Here is a 19,097-nt window from a genome sequence, read left to right as displayed (position 1 = left end):
GTTGGTTAGCGCTGTGGTGCCAATATGGTCTGGTGTGCACTTTCCGTGCTAGCCGAGGCATGAGCGCGCCCGCACTTCATTCTCCCGTAGGTTTCGCTAGTCCCGAGCCGGACGCAATGAACGCACTACGTACCACTTTGCCGGGCCCACACGTTCCTTTGCTGCATTCGGCACGTTCACCGAAGTGACGTGCCGTTGAGAGCGCGGTAGAACGTGAGCAGTTTTAATTGCAGTGCATGCCACAATCGTAAAAATGTGCTGTTATTGACGTATTTATTTACGCCGCTTTACCAAATGATAACGAAACTCTAGCTTGAAAAATTCCAAGGGCGCTTTATTGTACCATCACACAGATAGTCACTACACTTTAAGCACTTTTCTGGAGTTGGGCTTTTGAAACGAAAAGCTTCACTACGCTAGTCAACACCGCGCTTCGCGCGAGCCGGCGTATGTCGGAATTGGCTCCGTAAAAGCGTGTTCGGAGTCGGCGCAGATGGCCACTGCCGCGCGCTATGCGTCGTCGTTTGACGTTCGCCGCAAGCGCGTGTTTATCGCGGAGACCGACTATATTACCGCTTGCCAGAGAACAGGCGTGCGCATTCAACATGGAAGGAGAAGAGAGTGATACTACCGATACAGAGAGCTGTGTTTATGACTGTACAGAAATCGCAAGACAATGTGCCCAACAACAATGAATAAAGAAGATTAATAATCCTGCATAACTTATGGTATATATCATTCATAAGCAATTTGCATCACTACACAAGGCACACGTATAACATAACCATAAGCTTACCAAATCTTAAGCGTATCCATAAGTGAAACCGTAAGCATATATAACCATAGGCTAAATTATAAAGCATAACCATAACCTAAACCGTAAGAATAATCATAGGCTAAATCATAAAGCATCACCGAACCTTTTCACTTCGAGATATCCAGGCTTAACCTTAGCTAAGCCCCAGCCAATTTTTTTTGTTGTTGTTGTTCAGGTTTCAACCATTGGTTTCTAATATCGGTCACGGGGAACTCATGAAATGAAATTCCTCTTGATGCTCAGCCGCTTGACTTTCACAACGGTATGCAGAAGTAAACCATCCTGCATGAAGAAGCCGCAAACGCGAAAGCCGGCGCCCACGGGGCTGAGAATCACAGTGCCACTGAAATAGAATCTGGTAATCAAGATCTAGCTACACCAACAGATCACCAAGCACTCAGCCAATGGATTGTCCCGCGCGTGCGTTTGCGTCCTTCCGTGCTCTCGCTGAAAATGCTTGCTGCCCGTGCGTGCGGCCGGCCACAGGATTGGGGTAGGTGGGGGTGAGCACTAGCGCCACTGTTCGCGGCGGCGGTTTGGAAAACTAAAGAAAGCCACACAAGCAAAAGCAAATCAGCGGCGCTGGCGCAGCGCCGCACGCGCAGGTCGCCCCTTATACAGTAGGTCGTGCTACAAACATATCGCGGCATCTGCCCCTGGTGCGGTGACACACGCCCTACATCTCGTGGGGGTGCGGGGGCAAACCTCAATACTTAAAGACGCCTAGCACGTCATTAGAGCGGTGGAGGTACAGCTGACCGGCGATACCCAGGCGGGACAAAAATCTTTCGTCCAGCAAGTACGTCGAGCAGCCCTGGCGAACGGAGTCCTGGAATGAGGACACCACCGATTCGACCCTAAGAGCAGCGACTTCGATAGTCCAAATAAATGTTTTCTTTCTCTCTCGCTCTCTGACGGAACGACATCATTTCTATGTGCAACGATAAAGGTCTTGTTGCAACGATAGAATTCCTGTTTGCAGCCTTCCGACACCGATAGAAATGGTGTTTGCAACGACAGCATTCTTGTTTGCTGCCTTCCGTCACCGACAGAAATGCTGTTTGCAACAAGAGGCGCCGACTTGCAGCCTTCCGACATCGATAGCAATGCTGTTTGCAACGACACCATTCCTGTTTGCTCCCTTCCGTCACTGACAGCAATGCTGTTTGCAATGACATGTGCTGCCTTGCAGCCTTCCGACACTGACAGCAATGTTGTTTGCAACGATAGGATGTCTGCGTGCAGCCTTCCGACACCCTCAGTATTGCTGCTTGCACGACTGACTAGCAGATGCCACTGACAGAGCGTTAATATGGCGGTCGCGATTAGATGGGCACTGTAACATACGCGTCGCCGAGCCGATGCATGTTAGTTCATGCACGCGTTTATGAAGGCTTGAGGCGACACCAAATCCCAGGTATTCGATGAATTGTATCCTCATGAAGGATCGATGCTAGCTAATTTGTATTGTGAGTCAGCAATGACGATGCAAAGATGTCACGATTGTTTGCGGATGCGTCATGCTCTTATGCCCGTTCCGGCCTTGCTTGTAAACGCTTAAAACAGTCGTACAGGCGTGTACTGCTTTATGGCAATGATGAGTCTGCGCGTGTACGCGCACATCACAAAAGTTGCTTCGTCAGTTCGCTTGCATACGGGCGCACTTCGGAACATTGAAGCTGTGCAGCAACTATATGCGATATAGCACCGGTCGAGACTATATCATATGCACGTACAGTCGATGTAATCGGAAGCGTATCAGTGTTCCGCTCCGTGCAAATCGATCACCATAGTGAGATTGTATTATGATTATATTATGTCTGTGCATTTTAGGAGTTATGTATCTCAGATTACACCCTTAGCGTAGTTCAGTTTACGATGTGGGGAGACAGACACAATGTTGTTGCCGATTTTCTCAAGTTTCTTAATCTGTTTGCTATGTTCAGCCGTCATAACTTCGAACAAGATGTCTGCAGAATTAATTTTCTTTGCTTTGTAGATCTGACCAATACACTCGTTGAGTGCTTTGGCAATGAGGAAGGTGAACAAACTCTTGAATTTTTCGTTCAGTTTCAGACATGATGACAAAAACCTTTGTAAAGCTATCACTAGGTTTAGTCAAGTTTATTACCTTGGTCCGATACCTTTTCGCCCTCCGATCAGGTTTTGCTGAAGAGGGGGCTTTATCCATGGAAATGCATGTACGTTCGGCAGCTAAGCTGGCCGGCCACCATTGAACCCAACGCGGGAGTGTTTTAAAAACCACTAGCCACACGTAACTGCTATAACCATATGACCATGACGAAGGGACGTCATGTCCACATGGTTAACCCTAGCTGCCCGGAAACTTGGAAATGAAATAACATAATTAGGAGACAGGAAAGATGGAATAATGTGAGGAAAAGATAAAGATTTGAGAGTGGGACAGGAAAAGGCGACTGCCGCTTTCCTCCAGGTGGGTCAGTCTTGAGGTGCCGTGTATGGGAAGGAGAGGCTAAAGAGGTGTGTTGCCTCCACCGGGGGCCTTATAGGTCCAAACACCCGGCATGGGCTCTACCCTCTTTATCCCCCTTTCCGAAGACATGGTTCGTGCCCTCCTGCACCACGTACTCTCGTGTGCTTGGGTACGTGGTGTCGCAACACACCAAACGCGAGCTGACGCAGACACCCTGCTTGGAAATGGAGCGATTAGAAGTTCCTCTATGCATTGATAACTTTTTGGGGAGGGGAACACCTTCTGTCTTATGGCCTGAGGTTACAAAAAACAATTCGTGTATGCATTTAAGGTACATGTAATGACCACATATGTCGAGCTTTTTGGGAAGCCGTTTTCCTGTTTAGACGAATTATACTAAACTATATATAACGTAGGCATTCAGAGGGCTTATTTTGACCAAAAATAAACTTTTACTTAAAGTTTGGCACTCAATACTTGAAGCAGACAAACAGCACGGAGAGGCGCTCGAACATGCGAAATTCCAAAAACGTTTGTTGCAACCTTTTTGGCAGGTTGTTACTTGGCCAAACCAACTATACTGGCGGATTCTATAGACTGACGTTTATTTGATTAAGCAATTATATGAGGCGCACTCAAATGTTCTTCCACTGTGGCTTCGCAGAGTCGCTGACACGAAATTAAAATGCATTTGGTATCAATATTTCTTGAGCACCAGTTCTCCAAACAAAGCACAAACACCAACGTGTTCGTCTGAATGCTCGTTTATTAGCTTAGGCTGACCATTCGTCGGGTACACTCACAATATAGACAGTACAAAAACAAACAAGAAAGTCAGCCCAAATATTCTACATTATGCTAATGGTTGCTAGGACTAACACAAAGTAGCAAGTAACTGTTCTTATTTATGAGTTCTAACTGCATTTTTCTTATCTCGGCTTAAAGAGTCCAATAATATATGCTTTAGGTTGTAGCATGGCTGCTGAGAACATGGAGGTTATTCACAGATTTCCCGACAATATTTTTTTACGCGCACAGCTAGCATATGGGTTCGTCCAGAGCGTTCGGACAGAGATCAGTGCAAATGGCCTTTACTGGCTGCCCATATCTCAGAAATGCCTACGATCTCGCCATTATTTCGCTGTGCTCGACGGTACTTAGATAGTGACAATCGTCCGCAACGGTTTTATCATGTGCTTTCTGCCAGAAGAATTTCGCTTCCAATTTGTTATCTGCTTTCATGGAAAAAATGTTGGTGGCCTGCAAAGTGTCACGCGCCCATATTTTCAAGTCGAAAGGCAGGCAAGATAAGGGTAATCGATATGAACACACGATTGTATATGCTTCACGCGATACGGTAAGTCGTTTCATCCAGAGGTAACCGGGTAAAGTCGATCGTACGCATCGTACGATCGTCAGAATGGAACTTGGGAAACTAAATCACCGAACTATTGCTCGAAGTTCAGCATTCCACCCTTCTTGAGGTGCAGCGGTGGCGTAGAGGTAGAACACCCGCCTCGCGTGCAAGAGGTCCGTGGTTGGAATCCCGGTGCCGCGCAATTTTCCACCGGATTAAAAAAAAAATCCGCGTGTTGATAAAATTGCATAAACAGGCCTGGAGTGTGGCCTGATCCCGGTGACCAGAACCGGTAACGCACTCCCTCACCAGAGCAGGATTGGCCACCCTGGTGCAGTACTTGGCCACAACCTCCTATATGAACACAACAATCAAACCCCGGCCCTCAGTTCCCAGCAGCTGCGAAGCAATTGACTACGGCGGCGGTCAGACCTGCGACGCTGCAGAGGGTGCTAAGAATCCCTGGCTCCGGACAGGCCACCATTGGAATATGAACCTGGCAACGTTTAACGCTGGAACGTTATCTAGTGAGGCGAGTCTAGCAGTGCTATTGGAGGAATTAGAGGGCAGTAAATGGGATATAATAGGGCTCAGTGAAGTTAGGAGGCAAAAAGAAGCATATACAGTGCTCAGAAGCGGGCACTTCCTGTGCTACCGGGGCTTAGCGGAGAGACGAGAACTAGGAGTCGGATTCTTGATTAATAAGAATATAGCTGGTAACATACAGGAATTCTATAGCATTAACGAGAGGGTGGCATGTCTTGTTCTGAAACTTAATAAGAGGTACAAAATGAAGGTTGTACAGGTCTACGCTCCTACATCCAGTCATGATGACCAGGAAGTCGAAAGCTTCCATGACGACGTGGAATCGGCGATGGGTAGAGTGAAAACAAAATACACTATAGACAAGAACGGCACCGAGAGCGGCGCTGCTGCGCCGGCGTTGAGAGCGCCGCATGCGAAGCAAAATTCTATTAGCGGGTGGTACCCCTCTCCCATCTCTCGTTCGCGCCGCCTTGATTGCCTCCTGCACTGCGCGTGTTTGGGCACGTTTCGCGCCGCGCGCGGTGTGTGCCTACGTGTGTGCGCGTGAAGGGCGGTGTACAGTCTGTTTCACATTTAGGGGAAAACTCGGAGCGCATTGCATCGCGATGCGGCGAGCGCTTGAGTCAGGCGGCGGCAGCAGCTCGCGCAGGTGCTTGAGGGGCGGGATCTTGAACGGCGTCGTCTGCTACGGCGGCGCGCGCGCTGGCCGCATTGTCGCTAAACGTTCTACTATCAGTTGCAGGGCGCCGATCTCATCGTTACGGCGTGAAATGAGCCGGTATTCTTTACTATGCGTTGTGCGACGCCAACTGATATGCCTCGAAGGTAAGTTCATCGCTGCAGGGCAGTCATAGACGACGTACTGATTCCATACATTCTTGACGGCCCGTTTCTGGAAGGCGACTATATATTCTAACGCGATAGGTCGCCGATCCACACTGCTCATGTGGTGCAACAACTGCTAGAAGAGCGCACAGTCACTCTCTTGGAGTGGCCGCCTCAATCCCCGGGCGCCAACATCATTTAAAATGTCTGGGGCTCGTTTGACGATTATTTTTATGGCTGCAATGCGGCGAAAGGGCAGCGTCTGCTTAACCATGTAAGTGACGCTGAGCAGGTGATTGGAAACGACATCGTATGTACCGCCGGAAAAATCGTCAGCACATACGATGCGGCACATACATACGGCACATACGAGCTAAAGTCATTTTTGCAGTTTCTCACAATACGTTTGCTACAAATCCGTGTTGTCTCTGATGGCGACAACGGTCTTCCATCGACACTGTGCGGAAATAAACAAAATATGTCGATGACTTAAATGATATTGCGCGACAAAAAACGACACGGACGTGAGAGACGACACACCAAGCGCATGTCGTCGACACACCAAGCGCTTGGTGCGTCGTCTCTCACGTCCGTGTCGTTTTTTGTCGCGCAATGTCATTTAAGTAATGGATTACCAACTTGCCCGGAATGCTGCTCTCAAAAATATATCGCTGCATAGCACAAGTACGACATGCGAACACAACTTTAACTAGTGCGTCACCTACAATATGGAATAGAAGCAGCAGTGTAGACAGCTTGGCCATTTTTTAACAGTGCTCAAGAGACGGAAGTTGAAAGTATCAGTAATATCATTCCTGCTTCAGCAATGCCGGCGTGACCAAGACGCGGGCGCGTATCGTCCAGCAATTCGATCGATCGGTGCAGTGGTGAAGTGGGAATGAACTCTGGTCATGCTCAATGCATCGTGCACATATTCAATTTCTCGGCACGCGTGAACTTCGGCCACTGCTAGCGCATACAACAGAAGTGGTTTCCATTCTTGGGCAGCGCACACATAAACGAAACACGAGAAAGAAGACAGGACAAGCGCTCGTCGAACAACCTAAAGTTTTTATATGAATAAAAGGATTATGTACCGAGTAATTATTAAATTCATGTGGGTTACATATAAAAACCGTCATACACTCAGGAGTGATCAATGAACGAGCTCGCTTCGTTTTCCAGTTGTTTACTTCGCTCGGCGCACCGCAGTAATCCATGTGTGTCGTCTGCTTATTTCGTACCATTTTCTTGTGAATCGGCAGAATTTCACTGGTGGCATCAACCCTTTCCTGTTTACATTGCTGTCGTGACAGTTAACAGCACAATAATAATTTCCGGTCATCCGAAGAGGCGCCGTCGCAAACAAGAGACGTTTCGCGCGCAGCGCGAACTGAACGCGGGCGCGACCGCTAAGGGAAGCGGCGACGGAAACCTACACCCGTTGGAGATGAAATCGTTCCGCCAGGGGAGAAACGAGCGCTGGCGTCTAGGATGAAACTTGGCGTGCGGTCGTCCATACTGATGGGCGATTTCAATACCAAGGTAGGCAAGAAGCAGGCTGGAGACAAGGCAGTGGGGGAATACGGCATAGGCACTAGGAATAGCAGGGGAGAGTTATTAGTAAAGTTTGCGGAACAGAATAATATGCGGATAATGAATACCTTCTTCCGCAAGCGGGATAGCTGAAAGTGGACGTGGAGGAGCCCAAATGGCGAGAGTAGAAATGAAACAGGCCTCATACGCTGCGCTAACCCGGGCATCATACAAGACGTGGACATGCTCGACAAGGTGCGCTGCAGTGGCCATAGGATGGTAAGAACTCGTATTAGTGTAGACCTCAGCGGGTAACGGAAGAAACTGGTACATAAGAAGCCGATCTATGAGTTAGCGGTAAGAGGGAAAATAGAGGAATTCCAGCTCAAGCTACAGAACAGGTATTCGGCTTTAACTCAGGAAGAGGACCTTAGTGTTGAAGCAATGAACGACAATCTTGTGGGCATCATTAAGGAGTGTGCAATAGAAGTCGGCGGTAACTCTGTTAGACAGGATACCAGTAAGCTATCGCAGGAGACGAAAGATCTGATCAAGAAACGCCAATGTATGAAAGCCTCTAACCCTACAGCTAGAATAGAACTGGCAGAACTTTCGAAGTTAATCAACAAGCGTAAGACAGCTGACATAAGGAAGTATAATATGGATAGAATTGAACAAGCTCTCAGGAACGGAGGAAGCCTAAAAGCAGAGAAGAAACTAGGAATTGGCAAGAATCAGATGTATGCGTTAAGAGACAAAGCCGGCAATATCATTACTAATATGGATGAGATAGTTCAAGTGGCTGAGGAGTTCTATAGAGATTTATACAGTACGAGTGGAACCCACGATGATAATGGAAGAGAGAATAGTCTAGAGGAATTCGAAATCCCACAAGTAACGCCGGAAGAAGTAAGGAAAGCTTTGGGAGCTATGCAAAGGGGGAAGGCAGCTGGGGAGGATCAGGTAACAGCAGATTTTTTGAAGGACGGTGGGCAGATTGTTCTAGAAAAACTGGCCACTCTGTATACACAATGCCTCATGACCTCGAGCGTACCGGAATCTTGGAAGAACGCTAACATAATCCTAATCCATAAGAAAGGGGACGCCAAAGACTTGAAAAATTATAGACCGATCAGCTTACTGTCCGTTCCCTACAAAGTATTTGCTAAGGTAATTGCAAATAGAATCAGGATTACCTTAGACTTCCGTCAACCAAAGGACCAGGCAGGATTCCGTAAAGGCTACTCAACAATAGATCATATTCACACTATCAATCAGGTGATAGAATAATGTGCGGAATATAACCGACCATTATATATAGCTTTCATTGATTATGAGAAAGCGTTTGATTCAGTCGAAACCTCAGCAGTCATCGAGGCATTGCGGAATCAGGGTGTAGACGAGCCGTACGTAAAAATACTGAAAGATATCTATAGCGGCCCCACAGCCACTGTAGTCCTCCATATAGAAAGCAACAAAATCCCTATAAAGCAGGGAGACACGATCTCTTCAATGCTATTCACAGCATGTTTACAGGAGGTATTCAGAGACCTGGATTGGGAAGAATTGGGGATAATAGTAAATGGAGAATACCTTAGTAACTTGCGCTTCGCTGATGATATTGCCTTGCTTAGTAACTCAGGGGACCAACTGCAATGCATGCTCACTGACCTGGAGAGGCAGAGCAGAAGGGTGGGACTAAAAATTAATCTGCAGAAAACTAAAGTAATGTTTAACAGTCTCGGAAGGGAACAGCAGTTTACGATAGGTAGCGAGGCACTGGAAGTGGTAAGGGAATACATCTACTTAGGACAGGTAGTGACTGCTGATCCGGATCATGAGAGTGAAATAATCAGAAGAATAAGAATGGGCTGGGGTGCGTTTGGCAGTCATTCTGAGGCCATGAATAGCAGGTTGCCATTATCCCTCAAGAGAAAAATTTATAACAGCTGTGTCTTACCAGTACTCACGTACGGGGCAGAAACCTGGAGGCTTACGAAAAGGGTTCTATTTAAATTGAGGACGACGCAACGAGCTATGGAAAGAAGAGTGATAGGTTTAACATTAAGGGATAAGAAAAGAGCAGATTGGGTGAGGGAACAAACGCGCGTTAATGACATCTTAGTTGAAATCAAGAAAAAGAAATGGGCATGGGCAGGACATGTAATGAGGAGGGAAGATAACCGATGGTCATTAAGGGTTACAGACTGGATTCCGAGGGAAATGAAGCGTAGCAGGGGGCGACAGAAAGTTAGGTGGGCAGATGAGATTAGGAAGTTTGGAGGGTCAACATGGCCACAATTAGTACATGACCGGGGCAGTTGGAGAAGTATGGGAGAGGCCTTTGCCCTGCAGTGGGCGTAACCAGGCTGATGATGATGATGATGATGATGATGATGATGATGAGGTGCCAGTTATTAGACGATGGCAGGTAATTAGTTTCGCTGGGTTATTGTTTTGAAATACAGCGGTCCTATTACTACTTGTAAATATTTTCATGTTTGAGTCCATTTCTGGACTCATGTTTGAGTCCATGTCATGTCTGAGTCCATGGGTAAATTATTTAATAGGCAGCTGCTTTGCAGTCAAAGGTACGAGGGAAGAGACTGACCACAAATAACAAAAAATAGAAGCTTCACATTTGTGAGCAAAGCTCCGGAATGAGAGCCCAAACCTGTTGTATTTTCTGTTGTTTGTTGTCGTCGTTTTTCTTTTTTAGCTTTGAGTTAATTAGCCCTGACTAAATGAGCTGCCACCGAACACTCGATTTTAGAAGCTGCTTTGTGAGTTCGACTGTCTTTGAGGGAGTACTAACACATTTTCGACGGTTCATTTTATCTGTTGAAGGAAAATATTCGACCTAGAAACCTTACTTAATAAACTTTGGGCATTCATTGTACTACTGTCTTCGATTTCAGTCGCAAAGACAAGCACCATCTGTCTTATTGCGACGACTGGACAATCGGCCGTTGTCCATGCAGGCGCTGTTCGAATCGAATGTCACCTCCATCGTTCGTCGGCCCACGAGGCTGTGAAAACACTTGTGTTCCTTGAGGGCGGCTTGCCTTTGTGAACTCATCTGGCCTGGTGGTGCCCTCCGCATGCGTGTGCAAACTCACCGCGTCGTTTTTTCCGCTCTTTCTCGCGCTCTCTCATTTTTATATCCCCCTTTCCCGTCCCACAATGTAGGTTATCTAACCAAACGCATTTCTGGTTAAATTCCTGCCGTCTCCCTGTCTTTCCTCGTTCGCCTTCTCCTCTACGAACCAGTTTCTGTTTCTTTTCACAGAATGAATGAATGAATAAACTTTATTCCCCTTTTAAGAGAGGGGAGGGGCCGGGGGGGTGAGAGAGGGAGGTCTAAGTACTCCAGTCCCAGCAGGCGTCCGTCACCACATTATGTGGCTAGAAGAATTACGTGGTAGCCGGACATCGCGGCATTTCGACTATCGAGCAAGCTGAGCGAGCTCCGAAACCTCGTGAGGTGCTGCTCCCGCGAGACCAATTTCGGTGTCGTGCTATCACGACACCTACAGCTCCGGAAATGCGGAACACCGTGGTAGAACAGCTAGTGCAGTAAATTCTTTTGTACGCTCTGATGCTTGCTGGCATTTTTCATCGTTCCTAGGCCGACGAACTTCATTCAATGCAAAAAGTGAAAAGTCGGAAATGTCAGATTTTTTTAAACGACAAAAACTCGTGACTTTCACAAGGAGAATATAGACAATGTGGGTGCTTTTGTTGTTTCAGGGGGCAATGTTCTAGGCAGAGCTTTTCTTGCACTTGAAAGACAAAGTCCTCAAGTGGCGAAAACTTATTTCTTGCTCATTGGCAAGCAACCAAGCCTCATGTGTAAACGACCACGTATATAAACATGCGTACATAAACATACGCCTCCTGTACTCCTTGATTACGTAATGTCTCTATGACTGATGGTACCTCTACGGAATCAAATGCATATTCATAATCTATGAAACCCATATAGAGAGGATGACTGCACTCTGCAGATTTCTCGACCTGATTGATGAGATGAATGTGATTCATTGTAGAGCATCCCTTCCTGAAGCCAGCCTGTTCGCTTGTTTGACTGAAGTGTTGCCTTTATTCTATTGGAAATTATCTTGGTGAATATATTATGCAATAGTTAAAGTAAGCTAATGGGCCTATTATATTGCAGTACTTTAACGTCTACCCTATTGATGATTCGTATCTTAATTAACTCTGTCTTAATTAACACTGCCACAAATAACTTAACCCCGATGGTCGTGGGTTCCAATCCAACCATTATCCATGAGTTCGACTTCAATCACTTTTGGTGCTTTTGAATTTTGATGCCATTGAATTTCGGTGAACGAGCGCTTAAATTAACTCTACGCAATTATTTGTGCCTTAACTAGCTGCGCTCTGATTAACAGCAATGGTTGTGAGTTCGATTCCCAGGCTGCGGTTTCGAATATCTTAATTAACCCTAATAAATGTGCCCTAATTACCATTGCATTTATTAACACAAAAGGTCGTGGGTTCGACTCCCATCAATGCTCGCGAGTTTTGGTGCCATATTTCGGAGAATGCCTTAGTAACTTGCGCTTCGCTGATGATATTGCCTTGCTTAGTAACTCAGGGGACCAACTGCAATGCATGCTCACTGATCTGGAGAGGCAGAGCAGAAGGGTGGGACTAAAAATGAATCTGCAGAAAACTAAAGTAATGTTTAACAGTCTCGGAAGGGAACAGCAGTTTACGATAGGTAGCGAGGCACTGGAAATGGTAAGAGAATATACCTACTTAGGACAGGTAGTGACTGCTGATCCAGATCATGAGAGTGAAATAATCAGAAGAATAAGAATGGGCTGGGGTGCGTTTGGCAGGCATTCGCAGATCATGAACAGCAGGTTGCCATTATCCCTCAAGAGAAAAGTGTATAACAGCTGTGTCTTACCAGTACTTACGTACGGAGCAGAAACCTGGAGGCTTACGAAAAGGGTTCTACTTAAATTGAGGACGACGCAACGAGCTATGGAAAGAAGAATGATAGGTGTAACGTTAAGGGATAAGAAAAGAGCAGATTGGGTGAGGGAACAAACGCGCGTTAATGACATCTTAGTTGAAATCAAGAAAAAGAAATGGGCATGGGCAGGACATGTAATGAGGAGGGAAGATAACCGATGGTCATTAAGGGTTACAGACTGGATTCCGAGGGAAGGGAAGCGTAGCAGGGGGCGACAGAAAGTTAGGTGGGCAGATGAGATTAGGAAGTTTGGAGGGTCAACATGGCCACAATTAGTACGTGACCGGGGTAGTTGGAGAAGTATGGGAGAGGCCTTTGCCCTGCAGTGGGCGTAATCAGGCTGATGATGATGATGATGATGATGATTTCGGTGGGACACAATTTCGGTGCCATAACGCCGGACATCGAATTTTTCGACCCATGAGCCATCTAAGGTTTTCGCACCCGCCCTGGTTGCTCAGTGGCTATGGTGTTAGGCTGCTGAGCACGAGCTCGCGGGATCGAATTTTGGCCGCGGCGGCCGCATCTCGATGGGGGCGAAATGCGAAAACGCCCCTGGGTACTTAGATTTATGTGCACGTTAAAGAACCCCAGGTGGTCGAAATTTCAGGAGTCCTCCACTACGGCGTGCCTCATAATCAGAAAGTGGTTTTGGCACGTAAAACCCTATAATCTAAGGCTTTGGCCTTAAAGTGTAGACATAATGCTAAGGAAAAGGAAGACAGCGCTGTAAATTAGAGAGCAAACGGGAATAATCAATATTCGAATTTAATTGAAGAGAAAGAAATTGACATGGGAAAGCGACGTCGAACGCAGGGGAGATAAGCGGTGATTTACTGGAGTTACTCAATGGGCGCCAAGGGGAGGGAGCCGTAGTAGAGGACGCCAGAGAAACCCCGTGGGTCGTTCCTACCTCTCTCTGGTCTCCGTATTTTAGCGCTGTAAGTCATGAATATTTCCAGCTTATCCACTACTCCGTCCTCATTTCAATCACGGGAAGCTCAACCTGCTGATAGCTTTCAAAGCGCAACCTGCCTACCCAGCAACATACGTTTGTATTTTTCTTCCTTTCTCGTTTGTAGATGTCATATCAAGTGAAGCTGCTATGCAAAGCAAGACAGCTGCGAATATAGTTGGCGACTAGGAGCGTCCGATCTGCGCATTTTTACACCTTGCTAAAACGTCATCCAGCGCGTTGAACCTTAACGGTGTTTGAATCATCTAAAAGAAATTAATTTTGCAAGGAATGGTGCGTGCACGCATGGCGGAAGGCAGGTGCGTGTTTTGATATTGATATTGTAGTACCATATGGTAATATACAATGTTTTAATTGTTTCATCTTTTCTAGAATGAAACAACCATGAACGTCTTTTTGTATGTTATATTCTTCTTTTCTTCTCTATCTTATGTTCTTTTTCGTCTTTTTTTTTACAGCTGACATCTACAGAGTAGTAATTCGGGCGGCTAGGTCTCTCATACCAGGAAACTGAGTAGCTCCCAGGGGATAGGGACATACAGAGTAACGGCAACACAGAAATTGTAGTGTATATATTTTAAAACGAAAGCTTCACTGGCCCCGAACTTGCGATTTCGCCGTGGCCGTGCTCCGAGGATACACATGACGTCACGCCGCATTCCTCGTCGTTGTGCTCGCCTCCGCTCGCTTCGCCAGCTGCGTCGCATGCCTGATAACATGTCGGAGGATTGAAAAGTAGAGGTCGCGTGCGCCGCAACCACAGCTGAGGCGGCATATTGGACGGCGACAATTCTGATAAGGCCTGGAATCGACATCGGAACGAGATGAAGAGGAAACGAATCGCCCAGGAAACAGATGAACAGCGCGCCGAACGACTTGCTAAACGCTGCAACATAGCTAGACAACCAGACTAACCTCGACTTGCAATCAAGATTAACCAAGGCTAACCATGCTATGCCTTAGCTTTCGCTACGTATATCCTGGCATAGGCGAGCTAAGCCACTGCCAATTTTTCTTTCGTTCGCCTGTCTCTCGTTGTGTTATTAAGGCTTCTCAGTTTTCCAGTTTTACGCAGTACAATGCCGTTGAATTTACTGCTCAACAATCTTTTGTCAGACCTATCAGATCGCATTATTTAGAATTTGGGAGCTTTACAAGAGGCAGGACGGGACAGGAACGCATACCGCTCGAGGAAACTCACCCGTGTTAAGTTGGCGTTAGATCTCGGCGGAGGCGCGGTTTCGTAGATCCTTTTCTAGGCAACGAGATCCGCGTTTAACTTCGTCTTTCACGTACGGAAGCCTTTAAGTGCGACACATCGCTGCTATATATCTTATCGCATATGTCTCAGTGCTTGTGTCTGAGGACGAGTGGCCAACTGAACACTATCAGACGTCTTATCTCCGCTAAGTGCGCCAAGGATGCGATTAGGTTTAGCAAACGGACACATATGCGAACACTTGTTACTTTATCAGTTCCATAGATATCATTCCGCATATCTTCTCGGGCGCGACGATAAGCCATACTTTCTAGTGATCACCGGTTATAGGCGCCGTTCGACTTTGACACCTGAAATGATTACATTTGCAATTTCTTTTAGAGTTCTGCAGGAAAGACAAACGAAATATGGGAAAAACTAAATACGGTTTTAAATCGCCACAAAAACTGTAGCTTTGTTACAAAGAATCAGCGTAACAATGAAGAGATCACAGGTGCTCGTTTAGCGGATGAATTTAACAAATACTTTGTTGATTTTAAAGTAGAACGACCGTCTGAAGGGGCGCTCGATTATATCAGAACTAAAAACCAGGAATCCTTTTTTTTCAATCCTGTAATAAAGCCTGATGTTATTTCGACGTTCCGAGGACTAAATAACAGTAAAAGCAGTGACGCAGACGATATAAAAGTTGCACCTGTCAAACATGTAATAGAACTAATTTCACCGTGCCTAACGCACATATTTAATCTGTGTTTTTTACAGGGAGTGTTTCCAAAACGATCGCAGGTTGCTAGGGTGACAGTGCTCTATAAAAAAGGCGATAAGACTGACATTGGAAACTACAGACCCCTGTCCATACTCCCTATTTTTTCTAAAGGGATGGAAAAAGTAATTTACGCCAAAATAATGGATTTCTGCGATAAATACGGCATACTTTTCCTGTCACAATTTGACTTCCGTAAACACAGGTCGACGGAACAGGCTTTGCTAGAGCAGGAAGAATTTATTTTAAACGCCTTTGAAAAAAAAAAAGTAGCCTTGGGTGTTTTTGTAGACTTCAAAAAAGCGTTTGATTTTCTTAAGCATTCGTTGTTACTCAAGAAATTAGATACATATGGAATCCGTGGTAATGCACTAGCACTTTTAGCATGTTATTTACAAAATCGACAACAATATGTCTACCTCAATGGTTTCTCTTCAGATAAAAAAACAATAACATCAGGAGTACCTCAGGGAAGTATCCTTGGACCACTTTTATTTAATATCTATTTGAATGACATTATATGTATTAATCCGAACTTTAAATCTATCATTTATGATATGTTGACACGACTATGCTTTTCTCAGCTGCATGTCCGAATGACTTTATTTCTGAAGCAAATAGCTCACTATCGCGTTTGAATGAGTGGTCAAGTGCTAATGCATTAAAAATAAACATGACCAAAACGAAAGCCATACTTTTCCGTCCGAGGAATAAGAGTGTTTTTATAGATACAGACCTTTTGTTAGGCGATTCAAAAATAGAAATACTCCACGCATTCAAAATTCTTGGCGTTGTGTTCAACGAGAACTTAACGTGGGAAGACCACGTGGAACATGTTGTTTCAAAAATTTCAAGTGTCGTAGGAGCTACGTACATTAATAAACAGATACTGCCTGTGCAGGTCAAAGTTGTTGTTTACAATACATTATTTCACTCTCATATTAATTAGGCACATTTAGTTTGGGGAACTACGGCTGTTACAAATTTACGTAAAATTCTTACAATGCAAAAAAGAATGTTGCGAAAATGTTCTGGGTGTTCCTCGAGATCACCCATGTCTGCCTTTGTTTGAAAAGATGGAAATTATGAAAATTACATGTATCCATACCGTCTGTGTTTAACATATAAAAAGGATGTGGAAGAAAACAAACTTTCTCTCAGCTTTAGCTTCTCTGTCAAAAAAAAGCTCCTTTATGCGATACACGTAGTAGGGAAATTTGGAACATAGAGACGCGTAGAACTACCTATAGACAGCAAATGATGAAAAGAAAACTGCCAGAATTATTGAATTTTTGTCACAGACACGCTATACAACAAGAACATACATCAAAATAGCAATTAAAATTGTTCTTTTCTGCCTCAGTTGTATTTCCCTGAACATTGTTCGCGTTTGTATAAATTGGTATGCATATCATTTTTCTGTTTGTCTTCTGACGTGCTTCCTGAACTCTTTTTTTCATTGTGAAATTTAGTGATGAATGTTCGTGATATACCATTATGCAGATGTTACTAAGCCGTTGTTGCGTATATGGTGTTTACATATGTCTTCCAGCAGTGTCCTGTAAACGTAATGTGATTACTACAGTTACATGTTCACACGTTTGGGAATGTGCATATTTATACGCCACGAAGATGCTTGTAGTTATAGGTATTATTTTTATACAATCAAAAAATATGTTTTTATTTCTTGTCGGTAGCTGAACTGTCTGCCTTTATGGAATATATTTTTTTCTTTGGGGGGGGGGCGGGAACTAGTCAAGCTGTCTATTTCAGCTTTTTTCCCTTACCTCCCGCATCACGTTGATGGAAAAAAAATAAAGGTTATTATTGTTATTATTATTATTATGATTATTATTATTTTCGGAGTCCACGCCGAATCTCTGTCAAGCTTAGACAGCCAAGCATGCATGGTGAAATTGTTGGCCTTGTTTTCTTGGGGTAGCATTGCAACACATGATTCCCCTAAGCTAAACTCGAAGACGCCAATACTACGTGCACACGGGAGAAACGCCGGATATTGAAGTGGCTTCATTCTTCAGGAGTGATGCGGAGCTGAAAGTTAACTTTAGAGCCGTTGCACGGATATTTATGCAAATTGGTAGGTTTATGTATGTTCTTGGTTTGAGCACATAATCTTAGTTTCTTTAATACAGATCCAATAGAAAAGAAGCTATATGTCTGTCAGACGGAGCAATTAAACGTCACCTTAGGAAAGTTGTCCTTTCAGAAATAATGAAGGCACATTGGTTGTTTTTGTTCGATGCCTTCTAGGGCGGTCATAGTGAATGATAAGGTCAGTCGCCTGTTTTTCCTTACATTTATGTAACAATGCTATCACTCTGCGGCTAACTGCAATCTTTTTCGTTGTCACAATATGTAAGGTATGTATTAACTTTTTAAGTTAATGAAAGTTTATCAATATAAAAGGCAACTCATCTTGTTCAGAAAATTTCAGCCACAAAACTGCTTTGACAGGAGGTATTGGTGAAGGAATTTATAAAGCTGCCTTCGCCGAGAACTTCCTAAGACCTGCCTGCATCTACTCTTACGAACAGTTGTAGAAGGGCGATTTGGACGAGTTGGCCATTGTTGATGGGATACCCTGACCGGACACTTTTCACCCATCCCCCTCTGTCTCAAACGGCGATCTTCGTGGTGACACATCGACGTACTGCCCTCCCGGACGCTGAATCATCGCCACGTGGTGAAGCTGCGACTGCGTGGATTCATCGTGGCCTGCTGACATCATCAACAAGACTACCACTGGAGGTCGCTGCCCGGAGCACCTTCCCTTTAAATAAGCACGCACCGACGCTCACCCTTCACTGGCAGCAGTGGCATTGCATGAGCCACATATTTAAAAAGTTCATCGTTTACGCAGGTATTCTTACCAACTTTTATTTCCTTTTTCTTTTCTTTTTCCATACCACTGCCACTGCTGCCATCAACTGTGTTCTCCTCCTGCTTGTGTTCGAGTTTGCATTTTATTTTTATACCATGCCAAATAATGCTGAACTCTAAAAAAAAATCGAGGATCTAGAGGCTAAAATTAACAGTTTAGCTAAAGACACCTCTGATAAGGTGTTCGGCAGATTCTTGCTAAAAATGAAAGATTCCGGCATTGATGTTGCGGATTTAAAGAAGGAAGTTGAGTCCCTTCAATCAAGTGCACAACACTTGAATCAACTTGTCGAGGACTTACGTGGCCAAAATACCTCATTGGTAGATCAGAATAAAGAACTAAAATCTCAAAACTCTTCACTCACTCGCAAGGTAGAAGAACTTGAGCAATATTCACGCCTCAGCAATGTTGAGATCAAGGGCGTTCCCTGTTCCCAAGGATAGGACTGCGTCGCAATCATGGAAATGCTAGGGGAGAAGGCTGGATGTTCCATATCGCCTCATGATCTAGACATTGTTCATCGCGTGCCCACACGGTCTACTGACAAAAAAAAAACCGTCATTGCTCGTTTCTGCTCTCGAACTAAAAAATCTGACTTCATCAGTAAAGCACTAAGGCCAAGCTTTGTGTCAGTGATCTAGGCTTCTCTAGCATTTCTAACGCACCTATCTTCGTAAACGATCATCTGACCCC

General features: G+C 45.1%; 1 protein-coding gene across 2 annotated transcripts in view; it reads right to left on the bottom strand.

Moving 5' to 3' along the window:
• LOC126529988 (putative defense protein 2) overlaps positions 1–19,097 on the bottom strand; it is an 89,219-nt gene that overhangs the window by 33,625 nt on the left and 36,497 nt on the right. The window contains exon 1 of one of the 2 annotated variants that reach the window (XM_050177452.3): positions 14,722–14,858. The exons of the other annotated variant lie outside the window; for it this stretch is intronic. The gene's annotated coding sequence lies outside the window, so the exon portion shown is untranslated. Of the gene's footprint in view, positions 1–14,721; positions 14,859–19,097 lie in introns of those variants that run through there. 2 annotated transcript variants of the gene reach the window in all.

The sequence above is a fragment of the Dermacentor andersoni genome, chromosome 5 (genome assembly GCF_023375885.2).
Source record: "Dermacentor andersoni chromosome 5, qqDerAnde1_hic_scaffold, whole genome shotgun sequence".
NCBI lineage: Eukaryota > Metazoa > Arthropoda > Arachnida > Ixodida > Ixodidae > Dermacentor > Dermacentor andersoni.
The sequence above is the reverse complement of the archived record's forward strand: the minus strand, read 5'-3'. Positions and strand labels throughout refer to the sequence as shown.